The sequence below is a fragment of the Equus quagga genome, chromosome 2 (genome assembly GCF_021613505.1).
Source record: "Equus quagga isolate Etosha38 chromosome 2, UCLA_HA_Equagga_1.0, whole genome shotgun sequence".
Lineage (NCBI taxonomy): Eukaryota > Metazoa > Chordata > Mammalia > Perissodactyla > Equidae > Equus > Equus quagga.
Genome location: NC_060268.1, coordinates 77,974,925 through 77,989,565, shown reverse-complemented (window position 1 = coordinate 77,989,565; position 14,641 = coordinate 77,974,925). Strand labels below are relative to the sequence as shown.

General features: G+C 50.7%; 1 protein-coding gene across 4 annotated transcripts in view; it reads right to left on the bottom strand.

Annotated features, from left to right (window-relative positions):
• The window catches only part of APBA2 (amyloid beta precursor protein binding family A member 2), a 233,727-nt gene that overhangs the window by 190,629 nt on the left and 28,457 nt on the right, over positions 1-14,641 (bottom strand). For 3 of the 4 annotated variants that reach the window (XM_046650735.1, XM_046650728.1, XM_046650742.1), the window contains exon 2: positions 4,688-4,792. The gene's annotated coding sequence lies outside the window, so the exon portion shown is untranslated. Of the gene's footprint in view, positions 1-4,540; positions 4,602-4,687; positions 4,793-14,641 lie in introns of those variants that run through there. The other variant, XM_046650748.1, reaches the window with a different exon arrangement.

Below are 14,641 nucleotides of genomic sequence, written 5' to 3'. Positions count from 1 at the left end.
AAGATCTAAAATCAATAACCTAAGCTTCTACCTTAGGAAACAAAATGAAGAACAATTTAAGCCTAAAGCAAGCAGAAGAAATATAACAAAAATTAGAGCATAAATCACTGAAATTGAAAACAAGAAAATAATAGAGAAAATCAACAAACCCAAATCTGTTTTTCTGACCAAGTTAACCAAGAAAAAAGAGTGAAAACACAAATACTAATACCAGAAATGAAAGAGAGGTCATCAATACCGATATCATAGACATTAAAAGGATAATAAAGGAATACTACAAAGAACTCTATGCCCCAAAATTTGATAATTCAGATAAAACTGACCAATTCCTTAAAATATATACACTACCAAACTCATACAAACAGAAATAGACAAACTGAAAAGTTCTATGTATTCAAGAAATTGAATCAATCATTAATACACTTCCAAAAAGAAATCACCAGGCCCAGATGGTTTCTCTCATGAATTTTACCAAACGTTTAAAGAAAAAATGATACCAATTCTCTATGATCCATTTCAGAAATTAAAAGAGGAAGGAACGCTTCATAACTCATTTTATGAAGCCAGTACTATCCTAATATCAAAACCAAACAAAGACATTACAAGAAAAGAAAACTCTAGACCAGTATCTCTCATGAACATACACTTAAAAATTCTCAAGAAAATACTAGCAAATAGAAGCCAATGATGTATGAGAAGAATTACACACCATCACCAAGTGGGATTTATTCCAGGAATGCAATGTTGGTTCAACATGAGAAAATCAATCTGTGTAATCCACCACACAACAGACTAAAGAAGAAAAATCATATGATCATATCAATTGACGCAGAAAAAGCATTTGACAAAACCTAATACCCATTCTTGATTTAAAAAAAAAATAGCAATAGATAAGAACATTCTTAGCTTGATAAAGAGCATCTATAAAAAAACCTACAGCTACTAGGGATACACATCAAAACCACAATACAATACCACTTCACACTCATATGGTCGGCATTTTTAAAAAAAGATAGAACAGAACAAGTGTTGGTGAGGATGAGAAAAAATTGGAACTCTTGTATACTACTGGTTAGATTATAAAATGGTGCAACAGTTATAGAAAACAGTTTGGCAGTTCCTCAAAAATTACCACATAACCCAGCAATTCCACTCCTAGGTCTATACACAAAAGAACTGAAAACAGGTATCCAAACAAATATTTGTACACACATGTTCAATACAGCATTATTTACAACAGCCAACAGGTAGAAACAACCCAGATGTCCATGGATGGCTGAATGGATAAACAAAATGTGGTATATCTATACAATGAAATAGCATTCAGTCACAAAAAGGAATGACATTCTGATACACGCTACAACATGAATGAAACTCACAAACACCATGCCAAATCAAAGCAGCCAGACACAAAAAGTCACATATCATACGATTTCTAATTTATAGGAAACATCCAGAACAGGTAAATCCATAGCGATGAAAGCAGAGTGGTGGTTGCCAGTGGATGGGGGGTGGGGAGATGGGGAGTGACTGCTTAATGGTTATGAGTGTTTCCTTCCAGGATGATGAAAATGGGTTGGAACTACATAGTGGTGATGGATGCACAACACTTGGAATGCACTAAATGTTACTAAATTACACACTTTAAGACGGTTAATGATTAATTTCATGTTATGTGAATTTTACCCCCAATTTAAAAAAAAACTACAGGTAATATATTTAACAGTGAGAAACCCGAGATTTTCCCCCTAAGATTGAGACTAAGACAAAGAGTGGAAGAAAAACGACATTCAATGCTGTAGGGTGTCCAGGAGGACAAGGACAGAAAGTTGTGAGTTGATTTCTCAACAATGGGTGTTGGCAACTGGACAACAATTCTCACTGAGATGAGAGGCTGGGAAGCTGACCAGAGAGGGCTGAAGAGTGACTGAGCTGAGTTCTGGTGTTTAGGAAGTGGGTCACAATCTCTCTGCGCCTTCTCTTGAAATCACTCAAAAACAAGAACAAGGGGCCAGCCCGGTGGCCTAGTCATTAAGTTTAGCGTGCTCTGCTTAGCAGCTCAGGTTCACAGGTTTCGATCCCAGGTGTGGACCTACTCCACTCATCAGCCATGCTATGGAGGCGACCCACATATAAAATAGAGGAAGATTAGCACAGATATTAGCTCAGGGCTAATCTTCCTCAAGCAAAAAAAGAGGAAGATTGGCAACAGATGTTAGCTCATGGTTAACCTTCCTCAGCAAAAAGTAAAAATTAAAATTGAAAATAAGAACAAGAAATGGAAATAAACACTATACCTGCTAATCTGAAACTGAACTGTCTTAGATCTGGGGAATGTTTCTTACTGTCTCATGACCTAACCTATCATGACTGATAGACATTTTAGAAGGATTTACCCCAAAATTATGATATAACTACATGGATTAGATAGAGCAGCTCTACAAAGGGAAAACTACAAGTTAAAGTCACATTTACCACAACAGGAAGTCCAGAAATAACAGAGCATACATATTCTTTACAACTATGGGGATAAATTCCAGAAGAAACAACTAAAAACTGGAAGTGGCGATCCATGGGGAGTGGGACAGGGCAAGGACTGCACGGAGACAGTACGGGTGGCGGCCAGGGGTCTGCTATTTTTTTTCATAAACCTTATAGAACTCTTTGACTTCTTAAAATATTTATATTATTACATTGAAAAAATAAAAATAAAATTTGAAAAGGTGAATTGCGTGCTGTGAAGGGGGCCGAGAGTGGATGATACATGTCATGTCCCAGCAAGAAACGACCTGGCCAAGAGGGCTGCATAAGGATGCCCATGCACAGGGCTGAGTCCTAGCTACCTCAGTTTCCCCAGCACCCAGGACAGGGCCCGGCACAGTGACAGAGGTGTGGCTGAGGCTTTGCAGTCTCATGTGGTGGGTTTGAATTCTGGCTCTATCACATCTGGGCTCTGTGCACACAGGCCAGGACTTGGCTTTCTCACTGGCCTCCAGCAGTGAGCACTCAGGGAGTCTCTGTGTAGCTCCCTCAACACAGTGCCCGGCACACACGTGCATGGAATAAATGGTGCTGCTGCTGCTTTTAAGGTCTCAACGAATAGCTGAAGGAGCTGCAGGGCTGAGAGGCAGGGGGAGGACAAAATGGGGTGCATCAGGATGTTTCCTGAAAGAGGGTGTGAAGTGGGGTTGGCACCGAGCTAGCTCAGTAGGAACAGGGTCTGGATTCCGGACTGGATGATGGAGACGTTAACAGGAACAAGGCCATCAGGGAGGGCAGTGTGAGAGCCAAGTCGGGGATATATAAGAATAGGGGGCTGGAAGGCTGGGGCACATGGCCCACTGAGGGACAGAACGTGGGCTGGGAACTCAGCTGTGGCCCGCTGTGTGCTGCGCTCAGGTACTCTGCTAAGGAAAGGGCTCCTGAGTGCTGGATGACAGGATCCAAAACCTCCAGCTGCCTGCAGCTCCCTCTGCACAGGCTGCTCCAAGGACCAAACCCTGCAGGCAACTTGAGGATAGGCCCCATCCTGGGAGAGGACTTGTTCTGGGTTGAATTATGGCCACGAAAATAATGTTCAAGTCTTAATCCCCAGACCCCGCGCACGTGACCCTACTTGGAAATAAGGTCCTAGCAGATGATCTAGTTAAGCTGAGGTCATCAGGGTGGGTCCTAATCCAAAATGACGGGTGTCCTTATAAACAGGGGAAATTTGGATTCAGAGTAGAGATGCCGGGAGAAGGCCATGTGCAGATTAGGATTATCTAATCCTACAACCAAGAACCACAACCAAGAACGCCAAGGACTGCCGGCAGACCACTAGGAGAGAAGCCTGGAACAGACCTCCCTCCCAGCCCTCTGAAGGAACCACCCTGCTGACACCTTGATCCTAGGCATCCAGCGTCTAGAACTGTGAGAGAATACATTTCCATTATTTAAACCACCCAGTCTGTGGTACCTTGTTGCAGCGGCCCTAGGAAACTCATACAGGCCTGGTGGCTCTCATTCCCCAGCAGGCAACACCCCTGAGGTTACACACCCTCACACCCGACCTCATCTGATGCCTCACACACGGCCCCAGTACCCTGCACATTCACTTGTGGGGACTTTCTGCAGTGGCCTCACCACACCTGCGGCCCTGGGGAGGGCCCTGCCCACACCAGCAGCGCCTGGGGCTGGCCACCCGGGTCAAGGTGAGCGGCCTGGGATGCAGAACAATGCAGGAACTGTCATTGTCAGGTCGGCCCACATCCTGCAGGCCCTGCCTCCTGGGCTCCCAGGGAGATCCACACACCCAATGCCCTGGGCCCAGGAGCACCCTACTGGGAAGGGGGCTACCCAAGGAGGCAACACAGCACCGCCAGGAGAACCAAGCTGCTCAGGACCCATTGGGTCTGAAAGGAGAGATGGACGGGGTCACAGGAAATGCACAGTCTACTGTGTGGCCGTGTGTCCTCTAGGAACGCCCTGTACTCCTTCCTGTGTGTCTCCTCAAAATAAAGGAAAATTTGTCAGAACAGAGAACAATGAAAAACATTACTGTGGCTGCATTTAAGCTTTTGTCAGAGAGAGGCAAGGGCAGCGCCCCAGGCTCCTCTCCCAGCTCCCACTTAGCACAGGAACCGCCACACGAACGCAAATGGCGTGTCGGGCAGCGCCTAGCGGTGACGGCCACAGGCCCACTCACTCGGAAGCTCCGGGCCCGAGAGGACTCTCGGCCATCCGCAGGACGGTCCTGGCCCCGGCGGCTGGCTTGTCCACCCGAGATTCAGCAACGCTGAGATCTTCCAGACTGAAACAAAAGCACATACAGAGCGTCAGCAGGCTGAGCACGCAAGCCACCCCTTTAGACACAGGGGCCGGTCACCCACCAGCGGGACAATGGCACCAACACAAGGGGCGAACAGCAACCCACGCCATAACCTCAAAAGCAGCTCAGAACCCAGGATCACACGCCAGGGTCCTGGGGGGCGGCCGGACATTTTGAAGATCAGAGTCCCAGGCAATGAGGCATCTCCCAGCTTCCCCAGGGAGCCCCCCTGCTTCTTCCCGGAGGCCCGCGGGCACGGACCACTGAACATTTGAGGCAGGAGCAGCTGGGCCTCAGGCCCAGAGCAAGGGGAATGTATTTCTGACACCCTTTTGGAGGAAGATACGGGAAACCCTGTGGTATTATTACTTCAGGTTTCATTTGCTCTGACAGGAAATGAAGCACATTCTTCAAGGTTCTGTTCCCAGCTTGGTTTTCCAAAGAAGCAAAATGCTACCCAGGATACAGAGCTTGGTGTCCTTTAGGTTATTTATCTGAAAACCGTGCATGCTGCACAAGGGGGTGGGTGGAGAATCCTGCAAAATACACTCAACAAGGCCTTTTCAAAGAAAAGGTGACCATGTGCACGTGCGGGTACACAGTGCAAGCCGTCCCGTGTGCAAAGACGCTGTTTCCTCCCTGACACATGTGGGCACCAGCGCTCAGCCACGGCCTGCAGACCAGCACCCCCCTTGCATGGACTACCGCCTGGATCTCTGCGTGGAGCTGGATGGCACACACACCTGGCCCACACCCTAGCTCTGCCACTCACAGCCTGGGGAGACCATGGAACCCACCCATGCCTCAGCCTCTCACCTCAGAGGATGACGGGGGCACTGAGATATTGGGGTCCAGGCCTTAGCTCCCACACCTGCGCCCTGGTCTCCCTACTGTGTCAAATGAGCACACTGATCCCCATGATTTACGAGATTCCTTGAGCTTTAACATTGATGGCTGCTGCCGTGTTTCCTGCCCTCAGAGCAGGCCACCCAGCTGGAGACCTAGTAAGTCCAAACACGGAACCCCTCCACCCGCCATGGGCCAATTCAGATAACGATGGATCAGGGCATCACTGTCCATGCGGATAACACCCAGGTCAAACCACACCTGCCCTCACCTGCAGCCAGGGACTCTAATGGGGCATGTGTAAGCAGAACGCTGCACGACATGGTCATTAACTCTGGACCACAGTGTGCAAGGTGAACAAGCTCCCCAGTCCTGGGCCCAGCCCATTGCTGCAGCCTCACCCCTATCACACCCCAACACTCCATGCTGTCAGAGCCTCATTCCTTCCATGCCAGTGTTTGAGTTGTCCTCTTTTTTGCTTTTCTAGAATCTCACCGAAAAACTCCTATTCATTCCTTAAAACCCAACTGGGAGAGGCATCCCTGAACTCCAGTAGTAACCACACTCTCTCAGCTTGTCTTGTTTCTGCAGTTTTCACAATCATTCCCAATCATCTCTCCTGCTCCCTCTCAGAGCCTGCCTGTCCCCACAAAGGTACGGCATTCCATGGACTGGAAATGCCCCTGTGGCCGGCAAACCGAGGACATGGGCCTCAAATGTAGCTTTAAAGAAAGGGGACATTAAATACAAGGAGCTGCAAAGACTGGGAAAGGACTCTGAGGGTGAGGAGGGAGCACTGGGATGGGGTCAAAGTCACCAGCTGTGGCAGAAGTGAAGCAACAGAATGTGCGGAATGTGCCGCTGGAAGCATGCTGAGCATCAAATGCCAGGCTCGGAGGCCGGTTCTCCTCTCACTGGCAAATGGCGCCTCCAGAAGCTCCTGACTGTGGAGGGGCTATCATGTCAATACAATGCAGGATGACCTGGGAGGGGCAGGGCTCGTCCAGGAGCCCTCAGAAAAGACATGCAGAGGTCACCCTGGGGGTGAAACTCGCAGAGCTGCTCTGGGAGAAAGAGGCATGAATTCACTGAGCTGCCCTAAGCATACGCTGATGACGAAGCCTCTCAGGAGGGGCGTACAGAGAAAAGCTCCCCCTGACCTCTGCCTGCTCCCCACGACCCGGGCCCTGCGTCCTGTGCGGGAGTGGCCTGCCAGTCCCCAAAGCTGCATAATCACCACACTGTAAACTGCCTTTAGCCAATCTGCCCGCTAACTGCCACGTGCCAAAGGCTGCCACACGCAGCATGTCCCTGAGACTAAAGATGCAGCCGGCTTCTTGGTGACACTCTTCCCCAAGAGGCCATCTGCAGAGGCATGGCTGCTGGGGACCTGGGGTGTCTTCAGTCTGTCATCCACCCTCCACTCAACAGCCATCTGTAGGCCCAACCTACTGGGTGCCAACCTCCCTGGGCTCTCTGCTGCAATGTCTGGCAGACGACCCTCCTGGCAGGATGCCAGTGACATTATGCTTTCCTCCCTGTGCTCAGCCACTCACAAGGCCCACCCAGAAAAAGAGTTTGCAGGGAAATGCAAAACATTCCAGCAGCTCATAAATCCCCAGAGTCGTGAACTGACCAGGGATAAAGCACGGTCCCCAAGGGCCAGCTGCTCCCCTCCACCACTGCTTCCCAATCCCAGAAAGAATACGGGAAGGCCAACGCCAGCACTCTGCTCCTGGTAACTAACCACCTGGGCCCACCTCACAGTGAATGGTGACCCAGTGTTGAGGCGACCCAGCTGGGAACAGCCAAGCCAGGGCTGGGCTAGCATGGGGACACTGCTAGAGGATGGCCTCGCCTGTTGGGAGGGACATGGTGCTGGCAGTGTCACACCCACCTCCACCAAACCCACACTGGCAATGGGCCCCTGGACGGCAGAAGAATGGCCGAGCTCTGGAGGGCAGGGCTGGCAGGGGCAGGCCCGTCCCCAGGTCAAGGGCAGCTCCCTTAGTAACCTGCTGGAGTCAGCCCTCTGCATGCTGTGGCCAGGCCACCCAGCCCTGCCCCAACCCCTGCTCACACTCCCACAGGCCACCATGCACACAGCCCACCGTCATTTAGCCTTCTCTCAGTCAGGAGACGGTCCCACCACGTCCCCTCGCCAGGCTCACCCTCCCGAGCAGGCTCAGTGAGGCCTTTCTCCACCTGGCCCCTAAAGAACCTGAGACAGAAAACATACAGCTGGCTAACAGGCACACGAAAGGGTGCTCAACATCACTAATCATCAGGGAAACACAAATCGAAACCACAGTGAGAGCCAGCTCTCATGGCCCAGCAGTTAAAGTTCAGCACGTTCCACTTCAGCAGCCCAGGTTCAGTTCCCAGGCACGGAACCACACCACTCGTCTGTCAGTAGCCATGCTGTGGCAGCGGCTCACACAGAAGAACTAGAAGGACTTACAATTAGAATATACAACTATGCACTGGGGCTGTGGGAAGGGAAAAAAGAGAGAGGGGAATATTGGCAACAGACATTAGCTCAGGGCAACTCTTTCCCAGCAAAAAAAAAAAAAAAAGACAAGCAATATCAAGTGTTGGTGAGGATGAGGAGAAAAAGAAATACTTGTGCACTGTTGGTGGGAACATAAATTGGTGTACATCAAGAATCAAAGCAGGGACTGAGGTGGGAGGGGGGATGGTGATGCCTGCTAACGGGTACGGGTGACAGAAATGTTCTGGAATTAGATGGTGGTGACGCTTGCACAACACTGTGAGTATATTAAAAACCACTGAACTGTATACTTTAAAGGGGTGAATTTTATGGTATATGAACTATATTTCAATAAAGCTGCAATAAAATTTTTAAAATTCTACTCAGATTGTGTCCTCCTCTCCTCAACCTCCTCCTGCAATGGCCCCCCGTCACTCGGAATTAAACCTCTCAGATGGCAGGCAAGGCCTCCATGCCCTCTGGCCTTCCTCCTGGTCACTCACTCTGCCGTTCCTCAGACACGCCAAGCCTGCCCCTGGTAAGCACCTAGTAACTGCTAACCTCCTCAGTGTCCCTGCTCACACGCCATGTCCCATTCACCCACTAAGGCTGTGTCCCTTGTCCTGTCCTGTGTTCACAGTGATCCACCTCATCCACTGAGACTCCCACCTGCAACTCCTACCTGCTGTGTTCTGTGATGTGTCCCCACACCACAACAGTGCTCGGTGGCAATCCACTGAATGTTAACTCAATGGCAGCACTGTCCCCAAGACACACACAGAGACTGATGCTCAGGGAGGCAGAGTGGTCACTTCAACCAGGGTCCAGGGGCTTCTAGCTATAGCTCCCCCACCAGCCCCACACCGTATTTGGCACCAGGCCCATTCATTAATACCTTCTACATGCCAGGCGTGGGCCAGCAGTGAGCTAAGGCCCCCACGGTGTGACCCAGAAACCCAGCTGCCACCTCTAACTCAAAGGGAAACCGCCTCCCCCACCCAGACCTCCAGCTCTAGGCCTGTGGGGCCTGTGGGCCCGTCCTACTGGGGAGGAGGGGCACACCCCTGCTGGGCACACGGAGGAGGACACAGGCTCTGCCTTCTGAGTGGCCACAGCTGGAAAGATGCCATTCGGGAAGGCGTCCCTGTAGGACTGTGGGAGAACAGCCTATTCCAACTGAGACACCCATACCAGGCTATTTCCTGTTCCAACAAAAGGAGGTGCCCGTTCTCATAGTGAAAATGCCTCAAATCCCTTCCCACTCCCGTCTCTATTCACATCCTCACCGTGAGCAAGCAAGGATGAGGCCACAGCAGCGGAAGGCTGGCGGTGTGCCCTCCTGCTGTGCCATGGTGACACCCCCACAGAACAGTGCGCTGCCACCACTCTCGGTCCATCAGCAGGACAGCAGGGCTGGGTGGTGGCCACCCTGCCTCCTGCTTCCAAGGCCTGGCTTCTGCACAGGTCCCCACAGCCCCCACCCCACCCCACCCCACCACCCAGACCCACTCAAGTATTCCTTTAAAACACTAATCTTGCCAGAACATTCTGAGACAAACAACTCAAATTCCAAGGAGGGAAAACCGGTGAAGAGGAGCAGGAGGTTTCCTTTCCGCTGGAGGAGGCCACCTTGCTTCATCTCACTGCCTTTCAGAGCCTCACAGAGCCTCACTGTGGTTCTTATTACTATTTGGGCTGGGCAGTTAGAGGACCAATGGGGACAGCTAAGTCTGCCGGCCCCTCCTTCCACACAGTGGCTCCTAAGCAGTGGGCAGCTGAGCTGGGATAGGCAGATGAAAGCGGCCAGGGAGGGTGCTGAGACTGGAGCAGGTTCAGAATTCAGGGGGTGGGGGGACCAGGACACCACAGGAGCACCAGTCCCCAGAGACACCAGCACCTCAGCACCCCAGCCACTCCCCAGCCACGGGAAACAAAGACTCAAAAGGCTCAAGACAAAAGAACTATCTTAAAACAGGAGGAAGTCAGCAAGACAAGGACACAGCTAACAACCTAGTAAAACAAAAAGATGGTAGTTGAGTCATTATACATTTGTCAAAACCCACAGAATGTACAACACAGAGTGAACCTAACCCTAATTTGGCTAATAATAATAATAATAATTTATCAATACTGGCTCAACAATTGTAACTAATGTACCACATTAATGCAAGATGTTAATAATAGGGGAAACTAGGAGGTTTGTGAGTGAGGGGGCATACGGAAATTCTTTGAACTTTCTGCTCGATTCTTCTGTAAACTTAAAACTGTTGAAAAAAATTAAGCCTCTAAATTAAGAAAATATGGTAGCTGATATTCAGGGAGCTGAATGTAAGAACGGATACAACAGAGGAGCTGATGGGTAAACTGGAAGGTGGAACCAAGGAATTCTCCCAGAATGCAGTGCAAACAGACCCTGGGCAGCAGTCCTGAGGGAGGACAGGTTTCTCCTGACTGTGGTGAGGGCCATCAGGCTCCAGGAGCATCCTTCCCAAACCTAGCCATCACAGTCTCCCTCTCTCCAAATTGAGGAATGTAGTAAATTCTCAGGATTTGGGCCGTTCGCCTTCTTTCCTCAGGACTGCTTTTTTTGGGGGGAGGGGCACAAGGAGGATGGGGACAGCAAAGGAAACCTTAGAAACCACGTTATCCTTTGCCTGGGTCTTCGGTCTCTTCCAGGCTGCAGCACTTCACTGTTTGTGGCCTGAGGGAGTACCGCTCTCTCTTTGGTTGTTGGTGATGAACTACTTTTTTGCCGCTTTTCTCCTTTTAAAAAATGTATTACTTTAGGAGGAATCCCAATGAAACCTTTCAGAAAGGCAATTCAGCATTCTCTATCAAAAACTTAAATATGCATATCCTTTTACCCAACAACTCCATTTCCAGGAGGACTCACATATATATGAAATGATGTCTGCATGAGCATTTTCACTGCAGTAATCTTTTTAAAAACTGAATGCAACCTAAGTGCCCATAAATAGGAGAATGGTTAAATAAATTATGGCAGAGTCCACATGCTGGAATACTCTAAAGCTTTATTTTCAAGAGGTAGACCAACATGCACTGGTGGAGAGAAACTGTAAAGGTCTACTGTAGAGTGAAACTGGCATTTAGCTAGAGCTTGCGTGTTTGTGTCAAGATCCCAGGTAGAGACAGTCAAGCTGGCTGGAAATGTACATATGTCTGCAAGTCCATGCATGGATGCGTGGCATACAGAACCGGCCAGGAAGGCCCCCATCAAATGCCTATCCCCTCTGAAGAGGGAAGCGGATATAGTGGAGGGAGACTGAGGGGGTGTTCACTTTTACTTTACTAAATATGTGTGTTTTGGATGAGTCTTTTACCAAAGTGCATTTATTATTCACCAGCATTGTAATGAAAGCCACAGTCTGCGCCTTCCAGGATTTCATATTCTAGCTGGGAGATGTCAGCACTAAGAAAAATGACCTGTGGGAAAGGGCAGGGAGAGAGGAAGTGGAATTTCCCACAGGAGCCAGGCGAGAGCGGAAGACAGTCGCAGTCTCTCTTCCGGAAGGCGACCACTGGAGCAGAGATGCAAACTCTGCAGACCATCACCACGTCCACACACCTCATGGGACAAGCTCAGAGAAAACAAACACAAAGCGAGGTGGTGACCAAAGAGAGGAAGAAGACAAGGCACGGGGGACCTTGGGGCCGAAGGTGTGCTAGGCCAGGACAGTGGGAGGCAACTGGGGTATTAATGTGGGAGGAAACTAAAGAATTCAGTTTCATTCACTGAGTGGTTCATGTTAAGTGTGTGTGGCTGGGGTTGGTGTGTGTGGTGTGGTGTCTGTGTGTGTGTGCAGTATGTTCATGGTGTATCTGTGTAGTGTAGTATGTGGTATATATGGGGTGTGTGTGGTGTATGTGTGTATGGAGTGGGGTACATGAGTGTGTGTGTGTGGTGTGGTATGAAATGTATATGTATATGAAGTGGGGTGTCTGAGGTGTGGGGGAGGATTGTGGTGTGTGGGTGTGTGTAATGTGTGCGTGTGGTGTGCACATGGTGTGTGTGTGTGTAGTATGTGGTGTTTGTGTATCTGTGGTGTGTGTGCGTGTTCTATGTATATATGCACATGCACACACGTGCACTGGGGAGAACAGGTGGGCCAGCAGCCTGGGACATGCAGCAGTGACCAGCTCGGCGCATCACAGGGCTCAGGGCCAGGTGCGCAGTGGCAGCTGCTGGTGAGCCGGCAGCTCAGCCCCAGGAGCGCTGTGCCTCCAAATGGAGAGAACTCGGAGCAGCAGCGCTCACGGCGGGGCTGGCGAGGGGCAGGGCAGACCCAAGCGCTCGGGACTTGTTCCCTTAACCTTCTCTGGGGCAGGCAGGTCGGGGCTGGGCTCCAGGGAGGAGTCCACAGTGGCACTACGCTGAGGGCCGGAGGGCACAGAGGGCGCAGCGGCCCTGAGTGAAGGGCCCGGGAGCAGAAGCAGATGTTGAGCAGCCACACGCCCAACATGCCGGCGCGGTATCCGGTGCCGGCACCAGGGCTGGGGCGCGGCACGAGGACAGGCAATCCCAAAGGAGACCCCGAACCCCAGCCGAGCCGAAAACCGCGGCTGCGATTCGCCCCTCACAGAGGAGAAAGCAAACACGCGGTATTTTCATGCCTCCAGACCTCCCTGGAAGCCTGCTCCCTTTTAAAGTCACCTAACGAAGAGTCAGTTCTCACAGAAGCCATGCTTGGGAGCAAGCTGCTCTCCAGAGGTCTGAAGCAAGGGCGGCACCAAGGCCACTGCCCGGGGACACTGCCGGCCGGCCCTCTCTCAGCCACGTAGCAGGCACTGCCGACCCAAAAGCAGGCAACAAGGACCATCCTCCAGGCCCGTTGCTAGGAAGCACTCACGTATCAACAAGAAGCCCATAGGTAATTCTCAGAGTAGACACGAGAGAAACCTAAACTATTCCCTAGAAAACAAACTTTCTTCTGAAGTTTGCCTCCTCAAGGACTGCCACATGGAGGGAGGAATACCCCACAGCTGGCAGAACTGTCCAGGTCCAGGGCCCCGATGTTGAAGACCATCTGTGTCCTAGAGAGGTCTAAGGGTACGCCACCGCCCAGGAAGCCTGTCCCTGAAGCCCAGGAGGGGAGGCTCCCGGCAGCAGCCAGAGCCACCGCGCATGGCTACTCACTGACCCAGGCGCCAGAGCCACGGAGTGGAATCTGCCGACACGGCTGCAAAGCCTTAGAACACACTGAACAAAGCTAAGCGGCTTTATGCCAGCAGAACTTTTTCTAAAATCTTGGTAACTGTTAAAGTCCTGCAGACGGTAAGCCCCACACAGTAGGGACAGCCCCGCCTTCTCTGCTTCTGCAGCCCATCACCTGACCCGGCACCCAGCACACACTGGGCAGGGGCACTGCTGAGCCCGGCCTCCACCTGCTGCCCTGCCCACCCCTCGGGCTACTGTGAGGACAAAACAGCTGACAGACGCAAAGGCCTTGGTGTCACACAGAAATGGCAGGGATGGCTGTATTAGGAGGATGACCCACATGCCTTAAACTCTGCTACTGCGCATGCTGACTCAGGCCGGAACGTGTCTGTCCAGAAGTCCTTGCACGTCACACACGCAAACTGCGGTGCAGAAGCACTCTGTTTTCTACATAACAAAACTCAACGGTCCCTGTCCCCAACAGTGCTAATGCACTACATACTAGAGTGCAAGCTCCAGGCAGCAAGGAAGCCCTTGGCTCGCCCACCACGGTGCCTGGCACACAGTAGGTGTTCAGTAAGTAGTTGTTGAATGATGCATGAATGCATAAATGGATGGATTTATCTGTCTTTGAAATCTTTTCCTTACAAATTGTTAAATGTGTATTTTTAAAGTAAATACACGCACAAGGTATCTTCAAGGACAAGGCCCAGGGAACAAAGGATAAAAATGAGGAGGCATGAGGACCAGGGGCTTGTCCTCTGACATCCCTGCAGCCTAGGAGGATTACTCAATAACTGTATGAGGGTGCCCAGAAGAAAGGAGGCTGGCTCTTCTCTCATCTGCCAGGAATGTGAAGAGTCAAGAGGGAGAGCCACTGGAGAGTGGCGGCTGCAGCGTCCCACTGACCAGGCATCCTGCCTCCTGAGCCTGCTCCTGCCCGAGCTAAGGAGCCAGCAGCTTGGAACTCGGGGCTTTTTATGAGGTCTTCACCTTAACGATGCTGACCAGGGCTGCACGTGGGTCCCCCATAAAAACAGCCAGTCTTGAATGAAGACAGGAGCCTAATCAGCCCCTCACAGACTCTAAACCTCCATGCCGCTGAGGCCACCGCTTCTCTGTTTCAGATTTCACAGCACAAAAGGACAAATCTCTGAATAACCCATGCTTCCTAATCCATGGTTATATTCTCAGAAATGAAAGTCTCTTCTCTGGCCCTTCCTTGAAATAGCCCGGCTCTTACATGTGACAAAATGATGCAAAGTGGCATCTCCCTGACCCAAATACGAACACTGGACATACTTCCAGGTCTTCCAAG